Below are 17,663 nucleotides of genomic sequence, written 5' to 3'. Positions count from 1 at the left end.
CTAGCAATAACTCACAAAAAACTACCTGTCATGATAATCTAATTATTAACCAACGTGATCATTCTCTAAAAATCAACAAATAGTATATTCAACATGTCTCATGGAAAAACCCTGCTACCAATCCACCGGTACACAAGAAAATATCAATCAGCAGAAATAAGGTAGAAACAATTGTATCATTACTAGTTAATATTATTTGTCCTAACGCTCTTTGTGCTTTCCCTCCTGGTACCATACTGACAAGCACTGCTGTCAGCTTGTATGGGTATGCCCCTTGCATTACTGGGAAACACAGCAATTCTTCCATCCGAGAGCAGATCATGACATTAAGCCATAATATCAACTAATCAGTGTGGCGTTCTAGCACTAATTTCTGCATTTCAGGGTAGACATGTTAAACATGTGTTTCGCTAGTGGTCAATACTCACATTGCATCTATTTATGGCCACGAGGCACAATAAAGCTAGGCAGTATAAGAGTACAGGCTAAAGGCAGAGCTCAGGGATACACACTGGACGTATTTTGCCAGAATTCTGGTTTAAACGGCTTTGAAAAGTCACAAAACTTTTGTACAACTCCAACTTTTAGAATTTTCAAACCAGATTCCCCCAGCACCAGCAAAATGGGCAGAATGGGGGAGTAACACCACAGCTGGCTGGTTCCTGACAAGTAGCGGCATTCCTCACACTCAGTAAGGGGCTGGATTAAGATTCCAAGGCAAACTCCTGTCCTCTCTGAAGTGCTGCGGAATATGTTCACATGATGGAAATAAAATTATTATTAACCGATTCGCAGGAATATGCAGCTCGGGCGAACACACACGTGTTTTCAAAAAGAGACGGGAGAAAGCTGCAACAAAACCCTTTGGCAGCTGCTTATATCCCCTGAAAGCAAAACCAACAATCTGCTAGAGGATAGTTGGAAGGTCCTGTCACAGGTTTTTGGTATTCTGAGAGCACCATGATGTAGGAGCAGAGACCCCAATTCCAGCGATGTGCCACTTACTGGGTTATATTTTGCTGTTTCAGTACAATCAGTGTTTTATCAGCAGGAGGTTATCATTAGAGGACAAATGGCCTTGTGCCTCCTAGTCAAACCCCACCACTAATTAGCAGCTGACAAACATTGAAAGCTGCCAATCAGTGGTGTGAGCGGCGTTATACACAGCACAACATCTGAGCTCTGAGATCTGCAGAAGAGAAACTGTGATTCTATCACAACTGCTGCACCTAGTAAACTAAGTGATACGTCACTGAAATCAGGGTCTCTGTCCCTACCTCATGTTGTTGTCAGGCTACATAGCAAAAACCTGCTGACAGAATCCCTTTAATCAGCCGTTCTGTTTAAATTGATTGGTTTGGCCATCTTTCATCTATAGTATATGGGAATCCATAATAAATTTAATCTGATTTTTCTATCAGGTCATTTATGTGAACCTTGTTAGAATACATGTATACAATAATATATAAAAAACAAAGTAAGTTTAAATGACTCATGTTTTGTTAAACATCAAGTGTATAAAAGCTACAATTCTTCAGATACTGATCACATTGTGATATATGCATCACTTACAGTGGCGTACCTTGAATTTCATGGGGCCCCAATTATTGTAAGTTTTTGATAGTATTGTTTTTCTTCATACAGGCCAAAGGGACTTTTTGGGCCTCTAAGTGTGTTTCTACGGTCAGTATTAGCAGCGCTTTGGACGCAGCACTTGTCCGCCCCGTCCAAAGTGCTGCCGGCTTTTGTAAGTGCGGTGATTCCACATGTGTTCATTGAACCGTGCGGAATCGCCGCGTCCTATACATTGGACGGTGATATTTATCTTGCGGAGACTGAGCGTCTCCGCAAGATAAATCGACATGCTGCAGTCTAGAAAGACGTGCCGCATGTGCGTATACGCAGCGAAGCCGGAGGCGTCCCTGCACACATAGTGGAGATGGGATTTCATAAAATCCCATCCAATATACTGTAACATCTGGCCGCTGCGAATGTACGCAGCATCCAATCCGCAGAGTTTACGGACCGTGGAAACATAACCTTACGTCTCCAGGGTCCAGGTGCGATTGCAATCCATGCACCTATTGTAGTTCCATCCCTGAAACATATATCAGTCTTTGTACCTGTCCGACAAAGGCAGATGTCTATAATTATCCTCACATATTACTTCACAGTATCTAGAACTTTGAACAAAAATAATGAGAAGCAATTAGGTGGAGAGGAAAAAAAAAATCAAGTACACGGCTGTCACACAATGAGCTGGCAGCGATTCTCCAGAGTGACGAGCTCCTATTATACAGTAACACCAGGCATCCCCTCTGACACATCCATCAGGTCATTTCATTACAAGCACACAGGCTCCTGAACTCTTGTTTTACCGAAGATTCTTTTTTAGTAAGCTTCATTAATCGGCAAATGAAATGCCTTTCTGAAGCTAATTGGATTTTTAAGAAGATAATCATCTAAGAATCTGCCAACAGGAGCTGGGTTCATGGAAAAAGACTGCGGTCACAAGCTGAACACTATTTTGCTGCACTTTTTATGGTGCACTCACACCATAAGAGGAAGACCACTCACAGCAACAAAAAAGAAGAAAAAATACCTCGCATTTTTAAATAATAAATGAACAAGCAAGATTTTGCTGGAACTGCTGCATGAGGTCGCCATAGGGCCTCATTACACATCCAGGTGTCATCTATGTGTTCTAGCTGTGATTTTCACGGATACAGCAGGTTCCTACATATTCTATTATAGTAATCATTGGCCTGTGTAATCAAATGCAGAGACTAAATGATCAGTGACAATTATTTGTAGGCCATCTCCTTGTGGAAACAGCCATAAGCAGAGGAGACATGAACAGGAGGAAAGACAAGCGATCACAAAAGCCATCAGACAGGTCAAATACAGGACTGGCACCCATAATATATTTGGCGTTGGCGCACAGCATGTACTTCACTTTCCTGGTGCAATTTCTACTATATTCATCTCCCCCAACTACTGCCAGAATACCCTTTTGATAATCACTGACCTCAATCATTGAAACCTATAAAGACACTCATTTTTACCCCTTCTCCTTTTCTCATAGAGTTTATGGGACAGAAATTCAATATATTTAACAGCATGGAGTTGGCACCTTGAACTAGAACCATCCTAGTAATTTGATTAAAAAAAAAAAGACAAAAGGAAAAACATGGAAAAAAATCAACTATATTTATTAAATATTTGAGTTTCTTTCCAAAGGAAGATCCTGCAGGCCGTCCATGCAAAACAGAGATAAAGAAACATGTACGGTAAGTGGAATACAAAGCAAGCCTTTAAAAGCAAGAACCCTTGTACCGGAGCAAACACAGGACCCATCAGTAGCTGGCAGAAGGCGAGAGCCATGGAATAATCTGCACTTACCGGTAAACCCTTTGTCACTGGGAGGTTTTTTGTGTTTGTTTATTTTTATTTTTTAGCGTTCATTTTCCCCCTTCAAATATCTGCTTCTTTTCTTATTTTTTTTTTTTAAAGTCATTCATTCAAAAATGACAAGGAAACAATTCTTCAGGCCAGTACGACTACAGCGATACCAAACTTATAAGGTTTGTATTACATTATAAGAGCCAAAAAAATCTGAATTCCACAAAAGAAAAAAAGTAAACGTAAAGCAATCCATGCCCTCTAGGGCCCAGTGACAACTTACATAAGCAACCAGCAGCCTAGAAAGGGCAGTATCCACCAGCAAACAAACTTTCCAGAAAACTAGTGGTCGCTTACTAGAATATCATTAGACAAGTACACGTAACAGTAAAGCCTTATTCACACACCAGCATTTGTAAACCACAATCAGCAAAAGTATATAATATGGAGGAGATTCACAACAGTTTCATTGATTGACACGCCATCTCTTACATGTACCTGCAGTAACACTGCCTCACATATTTAATGAAGAGATAAGAAAGATCATGAATGATTTTACAGAAATTAAAATCTGGATCTAGATTCTAGACAAATGGACATTGTGCATGGAAAAAAATCATCAGAAATCCTGAAACCAGATCCATTAACCAGGTCAGTTTACTCACAGAAACTGCATGGATGAAATTCAATTCTGACTATAAGGCTATGTGCCCACGTTGTGGATTTCTGTGCAGATTTTTCAGCTCAGTTTTTGAAAAATTCGCAGGTAAAACGTACTGCGCTTTACAGTGGATTTCCAGAGTTTTTATGCGGATTTCACCTGCGTTTTAACACGTGCGGATTCCTATTGAGGAGCAGGTGTAAAACACTGCAGAATCCGCACAAAGAATTGACATGCTGCGGAAAATAAACAACGCAGCGTTTCAGCGCGTTTTTTTCCGCAGCATGTGCACTGCGGATTTTGTTTTCCATAGGTTTACATGGTACTGTACAACACATGGAAAATTGCTGCAGATCTGCAGCCAAATCCGCAACGTGTGCACAGACCCTAAGACACACAGGACCATAAGACACACTAGAGATTTTGTGGAGGGGGGGTGTATGTGTGAAGAAAGGGGCACGTGGAACACTCATTAGAAATGCCTCTGTCAGAGATTGACAACTGTATTTAAGTGGTTAACAGCAGCTCTACTGGTCACTGTTAGAAGCAGATGACACTACCATCGAAACCATCGAACCTGAAGACCCACCTCTTCCGACAAGCCTACAACCTGCAGTAACCACCGATCGACCAAACCGCTGCATGACCAGCTCTACCCTCGCCTACTGTATCCTCACCCATCCCTTGTAGATTGTGAGCCTTCGCGGGCAGGGTCCTCTCTCCTCCTGTACCAGTTGTGACTTGTATTGTTAAAGATTATTGTACTTTGTTTTTATTATGTATACCCCTCCTCACATGTAAAGCGCCATGGAATAAATGGCGCTATAATAATAAATAATAATAATAATTTGTCTATCTGCTAATTCTGTTAGCTTCAAATAACATAATAATATTATGTTAAGTCAGGAAGAAGTTAAATAACCTTACATTACTTTGAAGTACCGGTTGTTATTCTTTTATTGAACCAAACAAAAAGGTTTGATAAAATGAAATCGGAGTTCTGGGACCCCCAAAAGGAAAGGAAAGCTTACAACGGGTGAGCAGACACTCTTCATAGAAATGAACAGTGCTATCGGAAACAACCAACCAATCTTGTGAACAGTGGAGCTCAGAGGTCATGTTTTGATGACCTGGATATGTGACACCAGTCTCCGACCTCCGCACACATGCCATGTAACCACACTGTTTTAGTCCTAAGATCAGAAACATTAATCAGCACTGCATTAGTAAGTCCTTGAGAAAATGCCCCGAAACAGCGGGAATATCATGAGTTAGAAGCAATGTGTGAACATACCATAAGTGATACACATACAAGTCACCCGGCTGGGGGGATGAGGTGCTGCTAAACTGAATGATCTGTCAAAGAACAATATTTACTTTGTGAAGATGGAATCATTTTACCAAGTGCAGAAAACTGGATTACATCAAAACGAAAAGGAAAAGAAGAAAACAGGAAGCCTCTGCGCGGAGGGATAAAGAATGCTTTATGTCAAGGCCAAGCCCATAATGAAAAGGGACAGATCCTGTGCAACCTCAGCGTGTCTACAAGAGCCGAGCCTCTCTATTTCAGGAAGCAAAAGTGATTACACAGAATACCTCCATGGCCGCCGCTTTTTCTTTACACGGAGCAGAACCAGATTTTACGGTGCTAACTGAATACATGTTAAATAGATATCAAAGAACTAATCAGACCGGTGTATGTACTCTTAGGCTGTGCAAACATTTTTGAAGTGTTTTTATTCAGTGCAGATTTGCCACAAAACCAGAAGGGTTTCCTGATGCCAGCAAAGTGAATGAGAATCCTGGAGTCTCATGCACACGTTGCTTATTTTTGACTTGCAGATTTGGTGCAGATTTCAATCATACTAACAAATGGTGAAAAATCTACACCAAAAATGCCCATTTTTGCAGCTGCCAAGAAAGGCAGAAATTTCTGCACCAAATACTAACGTGTGCACATAGCCTTATAGTCCATTCGAGATTCTCTGTATAGACCTTTATGAACAATTCCCTTCCAAATAATAAACAAGATTTTACAGCGTCTCTAGCTGGACTTATAAAATGCTCATCACAAAGCCATGACGACATGGACTTCCAAAGTAATTACACCAGCCTCATCAGGTATAAAAGATCTATTTGATAATTCTTATTTATTTATATAGCACCATTAATTGTACACTAGATGGGGTTACATCAAATTACAGATATCACTTACAGTAAACAAACTAACAATGACAGACTGATACAGAGGGACGAGGACTCTGCCCTAGTGGGCTTACATTCTACAGGAATATGATAATGAAATGTAGCTTGCATTGTGAAGCCTGAGAACAGATCTGGTTTAAACAAATAAAAGTAGAGAATGTTCATTTGTTGGCAATCAATAATAAGTTCACGGAAAGGCCTTGGTCCTTGTCACTTCCTGCTATTGAGGACATGGCTAGGATGGGTCGCTAGGTTAGCTACAATATGGATGGGCAGGAAACCCATGTAAAACTCTACCCATTCAAAATGTCAGCGATTGTGGGTATGTTTTTCAGGAAAATAAACAATTGATGAAATACAATTGGGAAGATGACATTTTTATCAGCGCACAACTACTTTTTGTCCTTAAATTCCGTCTTTAAAATGAAATCTCTATGAAACACAGAATGCAGACTGCGATTTCCAGACCAGCCATGGGTCTTCTGAATGCAACAGCCTCAAAAATGCCTGCAAGTCGAGTTTGGGTTAGTGGGCCAGCGACAGGTCCGGACATCAAAACCAGACAGGTGAATGCAACCTAAGATATATCACTGTAGTTCAGGGATGTACAAACGATTGGAAACTTTAAGAGCCAGTATAACTACATGAGCCAACTTGTCATTTTCTATCACCAGCAAAAAGCATTATCAAAATGAAATCCATAAAACAAATTCAAAATCACAAAAAACTTTGGTGTTTTTCCTGACATTTGTTTCTTAAGATAGCATTAGATAAGCCAATGAAAAGGTCTGTACAAAATAGCACTAATAAAATGCTATAAAAATGTAAAAACCTGAAGAAAAATTCTTCAGAGAAAAACAGCCCCAATCAACTATACAACAAGAGTAACAAGAGAGAAATTGTTAGTCACCAGTTTTAGGGTATGTCACCCCGTGTGTGGGAAATGGTCTCCATCTAGGAAAACCTCCCGAACTATATGCTCCAATGTATTCAGAAATAAGTCGTCAATTGCACAGTCTGCCAAATGGAGTCTATTCTGACTGTATACATTGGGGTAAAGTGGTGGACCATATTTTTACATTTGGCGCTCACACATTTTTTTCCCTCTGTGATTAAACCTGTTAATTGGATAATTGAAGCATCGTTAGAAAACAAAAATATTAGGCTGGAGTCACACTACAGCGAGATACGGCCGAGTCTCGCAGGTTAAAACCAAGCTCTGGCACCGGCACTCTGGTGCGGAGCGTGCGGCTCCATGTATTGCTGTGCGGCTGCACGATCCGCTCCGGAGTGCCGGTGCTTGGTTTTCACCTGCGAGACTCGGCCGTATCTCGCTGTAGTGGGACTCCGGCCTCAGGATGGCATCACACTTGCGTGTGCAATGCGAGAAACTCGCCCCAATACCCGACACCGGAGCGTGCAGCTGCATAGAAGTACATGCAGCTGTGCCGGGTATTGAGGAGAGTTTCTCGTATTGCACACGCAAGTATGACCCCTGCCTTAGAGATACAAGATATCGCCCCCTTGCTCTAGTGATTACTATTACTAACGTCCTTAAGACACCCATACACGCAAAATAAAAAGTTGTCTGAAACGTCTGATATCGACCATATTGTGCGTTTGCTCTCTGTTTTAATGTCAACCAGCACCCGTCCAATGAACAATTCAAAACCCGGATCAGGCTTGTCGGACTGTATTCTTTGATGAGAAGCAATGTTGCTACATTGTCGATCGAAAAATATCCAACAAGGCAAACGCGGACACATTTTTTTTCGCCCCAGCTGATGAACAATTGTTCACTGACCCACTTTTGTCTTATGTGCATGGGGGCCTTAAATCTGAGTTCAGACAGAACATTTAACAATGATGCAGCTCCGCGTCCTCATCCACATCGCAGACAGGTAGCTGCTATAGTTGTCAGTAAAACGGACCAGAATAATGCAAACTACGATTTTTTTCCACACAGACCACTGCTGCACTCGCACATTGGTTAGTTCAGTGTGCTGTCCATATGTGGTCCTTTGTGTGCACAGACAACACCTAGCTGAAAATATGGCTGTCTGATCATTGTGTGTCACAAGACTAACAAACCTGTATTGCACTGCATCTGGAATCTACTATCTCTGGTAATTGCTGGAAGGATCCTGTTCTTGGTTTCTAAAGTTGGGAAGGTGAAAGAACACTAAACAGTAACGGTAGCACAGGAGCAGAATGGCTGACAATGGAGCGGTGTATTCTCACACAGCCGCCTTCCAGCTATGGAGGTGTAACACCATGCTGGAATATTAAAGGCTACTAACTCCTTTATGTTAGATTTAGTAGCTGCAGAGCACAATACAACTGTATCTTCTGCAGGTTAGTGGTCCGGTATAAAGTAGACGTCACGTTCTATAGTGCACATGAAAAAAAGACTTTGGAATGTATGAATGTATGGTATCAGATAAAACGGCTTCTTTCTCCTGCTGGACTGAGCTTTCATTCTGTAGACGCTGTATTTACTGAAGACACAGTTTACCACTGAACAGGACAGTTAGCGCTCATAAGATTGTATGGATAGAGGGGGGGAGAATGAGGGGCTAGAGGAAGACACAGACATTCTGCTGGAAGTTCTCCCCAAACTACAATTACACTTATAATGGTATGTGCCAAGTTTGGAAGTTATTCTCCATCCATAGGATAGTTCTCTCCATATGTAGTGGGAAGAGCTCCGCTCAGGAATAAGGAGGACTCCTTCCTCACAGCAAAACTTAAATAGTGCAACTAATAAATCAGAAATGACACGAACTATACCATGGGCACATATAGCACAATGCTGGAAGGGAATTGGTCACCAGGTTTTGGACAAATAATCTGAGAGTAGATTCCAGAAATGGTGTCGCTTACTTGGCTGCTTGCTGTACTTTTGATAAAATCACTAATCAGAAGTTCATCACTAGAGGACTAGCAAACCTTTTACCTTGTAGTCCTTCATATTCATGAGCTCTGTCTAAAGGTACCTTCACACATAAAGATTTCGTTAACGATATCGTTGCAATGTCACGCTTGTTTGTTGACGTAGTAACGATCCCGCTAACGATATCTTTATGTGTGACAGCGACCAACGATCAGGCCCCTGCTGGGAGATCGTTGGTCGCTGGGAGTGATCAGGACCTTTTTTTGGTCGCTGATCACCCCGCTGTCATCGCTAGATCGGCGTGTGTGACGCCGATCTAGCGATGTGTTCACCTGTAACCAGGGTAAACATCAGCTTACTAAGTGCAGGGCCACGCTTAGTAACCCGATATTTACCCTGGTTACCATTGTAAAAGTAAAAAAAAAACACTACATACTTACATTCTGAGGTCTGTCACGTCCCCCGGCGTCAGCTTCCCTGCACTGTGTCAGCGCCGGCCGGCCGTAAAGCAGAGCACAGCGGTGAAGTCACCGCTCTAATTTACGGCCGGCGCTTACACAGTGCAGGGAAGCTGACGCCGGGGGACGTGACAGACATCAGAATGTAAGTATGTAGTGTTTTTTTTTTTTTTTACTTTTACAATGGTAACCAGGGTAAATATCGGGTTACTAAGCGTGGCCCTGCACTTAGTAACCCGATGTTTACCCTGGTTACCCGGGGACTTCGGCATCGTTGAAGACAGTTTCAATGATGCCGAAGTCTTTCCCCTGATCGTTGGTCGCTGGAGAGAGCTGTCTGTGTGACAGCTCCCCAGCGACCACACAACGACTTACCAACGATCACGGCCAGGTTGTATCGCTGGTCGTGATCGTTGGTAAATCGTTTAGTGTAACGGTACCTTAAAGCTGCCGTCACACAAGCAGTACTTGGTCAGTATTTTACATCAGTATTTGTAAGCTAAAACCAGGAGTGGGTGATAAATGCAGAAGTGGTGCATATGTTTCTATTATACTTTTCCTCTATTTGTACCACTCCTGGTTTTGGCTCACAAATACTGATGTAAAATACTGACCAAATACTGATAGTGTGACGGCAGCTTACTCTGTACTCACCACTGATTGCTTATGTAAAGTGTACACAGAAAGCGGTGAATCAGTGGTGCAGGCGGGTGATATAGAGCTCAGCATTAGGGACGAGTCCGACAATCATATAACTTAGAGGAGGATCCCAATACAATAGTCGGACTAGCGGTTCGCTCTCCTGACCAGAGAGTTGACACCCAGTCCACACATTGTGTTGGGATCAGTGTCAGTTATACAGCCGTGTGACTCTTACCTTAAGAGAACTGCAGGAGAAAGCAGTGGTTTCATCAAGACGGCAGCAACCAGAAAGTGACATATGGCTGGAATCTGCACCACTGCCCCTACAGCATGCTGCTCTCAGATAGACAAATATTTAGAATTGAGAGTCCTCAGTGGTTGATACCTTTTAATGGCTAAAACTGAAAAGATGGTAACAAATTGCAAGCTTTCGAGACTACTCAGGTCTCTTCATCGGGCAAAAACTAATACAACATCTGAAGAATCACATATTTATACACAACACAGCACAGAACTGTCATTATGGGAGAGTGATAAACAGTTATGTCCATAAATATTGGAACAATTCCTAGATAAGAAGAGAATGTTTTGTTGTCCTCTGATTGGGGTCTGGTTCTGTTATGATGTCCCATAAGGTCTAAAGTGCAAATTCCTTAATTGATCTACCAGTATTTATCTATCTACTGGCTAGCACGAAAATATATAGCTCTCAGATAGGGAAGCAAAAACCTGATGGAAGATTTCTATTAAGGGGACTTGGTTTTAACACTCATTCTGTGCTGACCAAGTCTCACCGCTCAGTGCTTCATGGGGTGGGGGGGGGGGTCAATCATTTAAATATACCTTCCTACGGGCTTGATTTCCCTTTATCTCCACACAAACCCCCCTCACTCTTTTTTGATTGACAGCTATGGCTTCTCATAGCCAGAGAAGACTGGAAATAGTTGGAAACCAAACAGTGCAGACACAGTACGCCTGCACAGGCGCCACGGCAAGAAGACAAGAAGAGGACGACATCGTATGAAGATGGGAGGCGCCGAACCCGGACCGCGACGCACATCGGACCGGACAGCCCCGGGACCGCCCCTGGGTGAGTATAATCTAACGTGTTTTTGTCATCTTTCAGGATACATCGGGGGATTATCTATAGCATTACAGAATGCTGGAGATAAGCCCCTGATGCCGGTGGCCTTAGTTAATAGGCCATTTTTAGGGTGACAGATTCCCTTTAAAGGGAACCGGCTATGTTCAGAAACATCATTTTCCTGTCAGGTTAATCTGCAGGCAAATAAGAGTTATATGCACTGATACCTGCCTTAACGGAAGAGCAGCTAGAAGTTTCCAGCTGCTACTTGCTGCTAGTCATTGGGGTGGTGCATGGAGCAATTCCCGCAAATGCAGCAGTAAGCAGTAATCTCTCCCGGACACTTTGATTGACAGCCAGCAACCACCGCGTGTGCACACAGTCAGATTGCAGGCAAATGATTACAGCCACACAAAGTGTAGTGAGCAGTGACTGTAATATTTCCTAGCACAGCCCCAATGACTAAGGGTACCGTCACACTATACGATTTACCTACGATCACGACCAGCGATATGACCTGGCTGTGATTGTAGGTAAATCATTGTGTGGTCGCTGGGGAGCTGTCACACAGACAGCTCTCCAGCGACCAACGATGCCGAGGTCCCCGGGTAACCAGGGTAAACATCGGGTTACTAAGCGCAGGACCGTGCTTAGTAACCCGATGTTTACCCTGGTTACCAGCGTAAAAAAAAACAAACAGCACATACTTACATTCCGGTGTCCGTCAGGTCCCTTGCCGTCTGCTTCCCGCACTCAGTGACTGCCGGCCGTAAGTGAAAGTGAAAGCACAGCACAGCGGTGACGTCACCGCTGTGCTCTGCTTTCACTTTACGGCCGGCAGTCACTGAGTGCGGGAAGCAGACGGCAAGGGACCTGAAGGACACCAGAATGTAAGTATGTGCTGTTTGTTTTTTTTTAGTTTTACGCTTGTAACCAGGGTAAACATCGGGTTACTAAGCGCGGCCCTGCGCTTAGTAACCCGATGTTTACCCTGGTTACAAGCGAACGCATCGCTAGATCGCATCGCTAGATCGGTGTCACACACACCAATCTAGCGATGACAGCGGGAGATCCAGCGACGAAAGAAAGTTCTAAACGATCTGCTAGGACGTACGATTCTCAGCAGGATCCCTGATCGCTGCTGCGTGTCAGACACAGCGATATCGTAACGATATCGCTGGAACGTCACAAATCGTACCGTCGTAGCGATCGAAATGGCAGTGTGTGACGGTACCTTAAAAGTGAGCGGCTGGAAGGGACGATATCAGTTAAAAAAAAAAAAAGTTAAAGACTGTCAGCACAGAATGACTGTTCAAACTAAGTCCCGCCACTCGGTGCACAAAGTAGTGGCCAATCATTTAAGTACACCTTCCCATGAGCTTGTTTTCCCTCATTCATCCCTTCTCTCTCAATTGACAGCTCTGGCTTCATAGAGCCAAAGAATGGTGGAGAGGAAACCACTCAATAGTGATCCTGTGCCAACAGAGTTCCTTTAACTTTCTTCCTGATGGCGATTTTACATAAATGCAGCCGCGTTTTTAATGCTACCTGGAGATGAACTAATTAAATAGCATTTCTAGAGATACTACCTTCCCTTTAGTTATCACAGAGATAATTTCAGGCTAGTTTTCTAAGCAGAAACTACTTCAGAAAATCCGCAGTTTTTGTGCTGTACTTCTTTTCCTGAAGGGTATATTTCCACTGTGCATCTTTCTGCAATTTTTGAGCAGCTCTACTCTGTCAGCACAGAATGACTGTTCAAACTAAGCTCTGCCGTTCGGTGCCAATACTTTATATACACCTTCCCACCTGCATAGTTTCCATCTATCTCCTCCCCTCCTTTGATTGACAGCTCTGGCTTCATAGAGCGAGAGAACGGAGGAGATAAATGGAAAACATGCAGGTGGGACGGTGTAGTTTAATGTTTCGCCATGTCGTGAAACACCCGAGTGTCTGTACTCTTTTTAAACAATCAATCTGTGCTGACGGAGTCTCTTAAAATATGTAAAAAGTGCCAACAACCCTAGGAAATGAATGGTACTATTAATTTGTGTGGGAAAATAACATGCTGCTCATTTGTTCATATTTTTGAACTTCTTAAAAGCTTCAAGCTTCCAAAGAAGTGTTGACAAAAGTAACTACATTTTCTAGCATTACTTGCTAGGAAGACGCTCACTACTTTACAGTAGAAATCAATAAGAAAGCTAAAAAGACACCCAGAGGACACCAGGACGTCTCTGAGCACTTTGTCAGCATTTCTGCTTAAAAAGAAAATGCTAGTGTTTTTTTGTAAATGTCGCTCTTTGTTGCAAAGATATTAGCAATGAAAGTATTTGGCACTTAAATAGTTATTTTTTTTAATGAACAAGTGGGAATTAGCAAAGGAATCCTCTTCCTGAAGCTAGCCAATCATAAGCAGGCAGCAACACACTGGGGAAAGAGGACCATGGCCCCACAATATCAGACCGTCTCCGCAGCGCAGCAGCGTGATGACATGTGCTGGAGCACAGCAGAGCCGAGTGTGATTCACTGACAGCTCTCATTACAAACACTTAGGCTACGTTCACATTAGCGTTAAGCTAATGTGCGTCGGGTTTGCGTCGGCGACGCATCGGCGACGCACGCGTCATGCGCCCCTATACTTAACATGGGGGACGCATGCGTTTTTGTTAGTTGCGTTGTGCGACGCATGCGTCTTTTTTGCCGCAAGCGTCGGACCAAGAAAACGCAACAAGTTGCATTTTTCTTGCGTCCGATTTTCGGCAAAAACCGACGCATGCGTCGCAGAACGCAGCATTTTTGCGTGCGTTTTGCTGCGTTTTTGCGTGCGTTGTGCGTTGCGTCGCCGACGCAGCGGCGCACAACGCTAGTGTGAACGTAGCCTTATAGCAGCTCTCGTCTCACTGCTGCCAATCATAAGGGGGAAGACGAATACGTCCCAACTACAGCTTAGAGCAGGCTGTGGGAGACATAATGACACAGCAGGCAGACAGAATTGCCAGCATTAAGGGTATGTGCACACGTTGCGGATTCTCTGCAGATCCGCAATTGATTTACAGTACAATGTAAATCAATGAGAAAAAAAAAATGCTGTGCACACTTTGCGGAAAATCCGCTGCGGAAACGTTGCAGTTTAAAAGAAGTAGCATGTCACTTCTCTTTTGTGAATCTGCAGCTTTTTTATACCCATTCCATTATATAAATCCGCAGGGGTAAAAACCGCAGCAAAAACGCACAAAAAACGCTGCGGAAAGAAAATTCCTAAGCCTAATCCGCAACGTGTGCACATAGTCTAAGTACTACACTATCATTGCTAATGTGTATTTGAGCCCACTAATAAAACTCATTTGAATTTAAGAGGGCTGCTACACATGTTTGTGTCCAGAGTTAACTCATTAACTTTCCTCAACAATGACTGCCAGTGACAGACGCGGTCAGATAATCACACTCAGGTCTGTTGTGCTCCAGCACACGCACTACATTGAGGAGAGCAGACTGGCTGGTCAATTCTATTATGGTGGAGGGTTCTTTCCCCCTCCCCAGTGTGTTGCTGCCTGCTTAGGATTGGTTAGGACGCAGTCAGACGGCCGATATACTGTTTATAGCAGTCTGACTGCGCCAAAAAGACTCACACATCTCCATTAAATTTCTCTAGGAATGCCCACTCGGATTTAAAAAAGAAAAAAAATGATATATATAACTAACTGTTTAGGTGCCAAATACTTTGATCGCTAATATCTCCACAGCAGAAAGGCAAAATATACATTTCTGCAGCTCTTGTAAGTTAGGCTATGTGCACACATTGCGGATCAGTGTGAGGATTTCTCCGCACTGTTTTTGCAAAATCCGCAGGTAAACCGCACTGCGGATTACCCGTGGATTTACCGAGGTTCTTGTGCAGATTCCACCTGCGGTTTTACACCTGCGGATTCCTATTGAGGAGCAGGTGTAAACCGCTGTGGAATCTGCAGAAAGAATTGGCATGCTGCGGAAAATACATCGCTGCATTTCCACGCGTTATTTTCTGCAGCATGTGCACTGTGGATTTTGTTTTCCATAAGTTTACATGGCACTGTACAACACAGGAAAACTGCTGCAGATCCGCAGCGTCAAATCCGCAGCAAATGTGTGCACATAGCCAAAAAACGCAGCTGCAAAAATAAGCGATCCCTGAAATAGTTTTTGCTTAAAAAAATGGATATTTCAGCCTGCTAAAAGTTTCCTGAAGCAGTTTTGAAGAATTTGAGGCTTTTTCTTTACTGACTTTTTTGCAGTTTTGAAGAATTTGAGGCTTTTTCTTTACTAACTTTTTTGCAGCCTTTTAATAAGTCTGTGCATAGCTTGGCGAGGTTTCCTTCATAGAAGTGATATGGAATTATTTTTTTTCTACCAGGAATTTTTATAAAACCTCTTCAGGAAAAAAAAAAAAAGAAAAGCTGAAAAAACTCCCCATATGAACAGCAAAGTAGATATGATAGAAATGAATTGGAAGAGATCAAAAAAACTGTGTGCATGAATCTGGCCTTAAGCCTTATTGTATGTGCACAAGGGTTTCTTTTTTCTTTTTTTTTTAATTCGTCAAAAATAAAGTTTTCTATAATAAACTGCTTCAAGTAAGCCTTCACCTTTGGGTAAAAATGTACAAATTGCTCAGATTTATTTACTAGTACTAATAAATGAGGTATGGTAATGATGAAAAATTCTGTACTAAAAATATACAGTAATTCTACCAAGGAAACAGGAACATTCTACCAAGTCTGAATGTTTCCTTAAAGCCTTAAGGTACCGTCACACTAAGCGACGCTGCAGCGATACCGACAACGATCCGGATCGCTGCAGCGTCGCTGTTTGGTCGCTGGAGAGCTGTCACACAGACAGCTCTCCAGGGACCAACGATCCCGAGGTCCCCGGTAACCAGGGTAAACATCGGGTTACTAAGCGCAGGGCCGCGCTTAGTAACCCGATGTTTACCCTGGTTATCATCCTAAAAAGTAAAAAAACAAACGCTACATACTTACCTACCGCTGTCTGTCCTCCAGCGCTGTGCTCTGCACTCCTCCTGTACTGGCTGTGAGCACAGCGGCCGGAAAGCAGAGCGGTGACGTCACCGCTCTGCTTTCCGGCTGACCGACACTCACAGCCAGAGCAGGAGGAGTGCAGAGCACAGCGCTGGAGGACAGACAGCGGTAGGTAAGTATGTAGTGTTTGTTTTTTTACTTTTAGGATGGTAACCAGGGTAAACATCGGGTTACTAAGCGCGGCCCTGCGCTTAGTTACCCGATGTTTACCCTGGTTACCGGCATCGTTGGTCGCTGGAGAGCGGTCTGTGTGACAGCTCTCCAGCGACCAAACAGCGACGCTGCAGCGATCCGGATCGTTGTCGGTATCGCTGCAGCGTCGCTAAGTGTGACGGTACCTTTAAAGGAACACAGCAGTGTTTTTTGATTGCCCCCTCTCTTACCAATCAGTAATCTGTGTGTAACACTAAAAACTCTACCAACTGGTAACCGAGTGGGCAATAACAAAACTACCAGAAGCTCCTTAAATATCATAAATGCAGAATTAATATATGAAGTAATTTGTGTGATGATTACCTGCTTCTGCTGTACAGATGTGACCTAGAAGGATTGATTACTATAAACCTAAAAAATTCCCAAAAGTTGAAACAGTGAAAAACAGTCGCGTTTATAAAATCTGTGCTTTAGTCGAGAGGGAAAATCCACAAGTACGGTAATCTATTAACCAGCAAGAGAATGATCATGCTGCAAATGTGTCAGTCTGCACCACGTGGATGAGATCTGTAACATCTATCTGCTGTGGATTCTTCCTGTATAAATCCACAGGTAAAATATGTAAAAAAAATCAGACCTGTGTGGGCTAAGGCCGAATTCAGATATCCATGGATCAGTGTTCGAAACCGTGCAGCGGTGCCTGCACTGGAGTGTTAGGAGATAGGCGGCCAGTCCAACCAGCAGCAGAATGCAGATGGCATTTCCAGAACGGGGGATGCACAATATTTTTATGTGTTTTGGCAATTATGCTAAATCAATGATGATCCATCTGGGTTAATGGGATTGATATAAAGATCAATTCATGGTAGTTCTTTTTTTAATAAAACAGCAGAATGCACCGAACGTTTACTTTTTCCCCCCACTTTTCACCATTTTTGCCCTCCCCCCTCTTTTTTTTCAACTACAATGAGAAAAATGGAGATAAATCACCTGCGAATAAGGTTTCCATATAAGCAGCTCCAGGAGTACCACAAGATGCTTCATTATGAAGAATGGGAAAACAAAGTGAAGCAGCATGCATGTTGGA

General features: G+C 43.0%; 1 protein-coding gene across 17 annotated transcripts in view; it reads right to left on the bottom strand.

The window, feature by feature from the left end:
* FBRSL1 (fibrosin like 1) overlaps nt 1-17,663 on the bottom strand; it is an 842,282-nt gene that overhangs the window by 492,386 nt on the left and 332,233 nt on the right. The window lies entirely within an intron of this gene.

Source organism: Ranitomeya imitator, chromosome 1, assembly GCF_032444005.1.
Source record: "Ranitomeya imitator isolate aRanImi1 chromosome 1, aRanImi1.pri, whole genome shotgun sequence".
NCBI classification, from domain to species: domain Eukaryota; kingdom Metazoa; phylum Chordata; class Amphibia; order Anura; family Dendrobatidae; genus Ranitomeya; species Ranitomeya imitator.
This window is presented reverse-complemented; position numbering and strand designations above follow the sequence as displayed.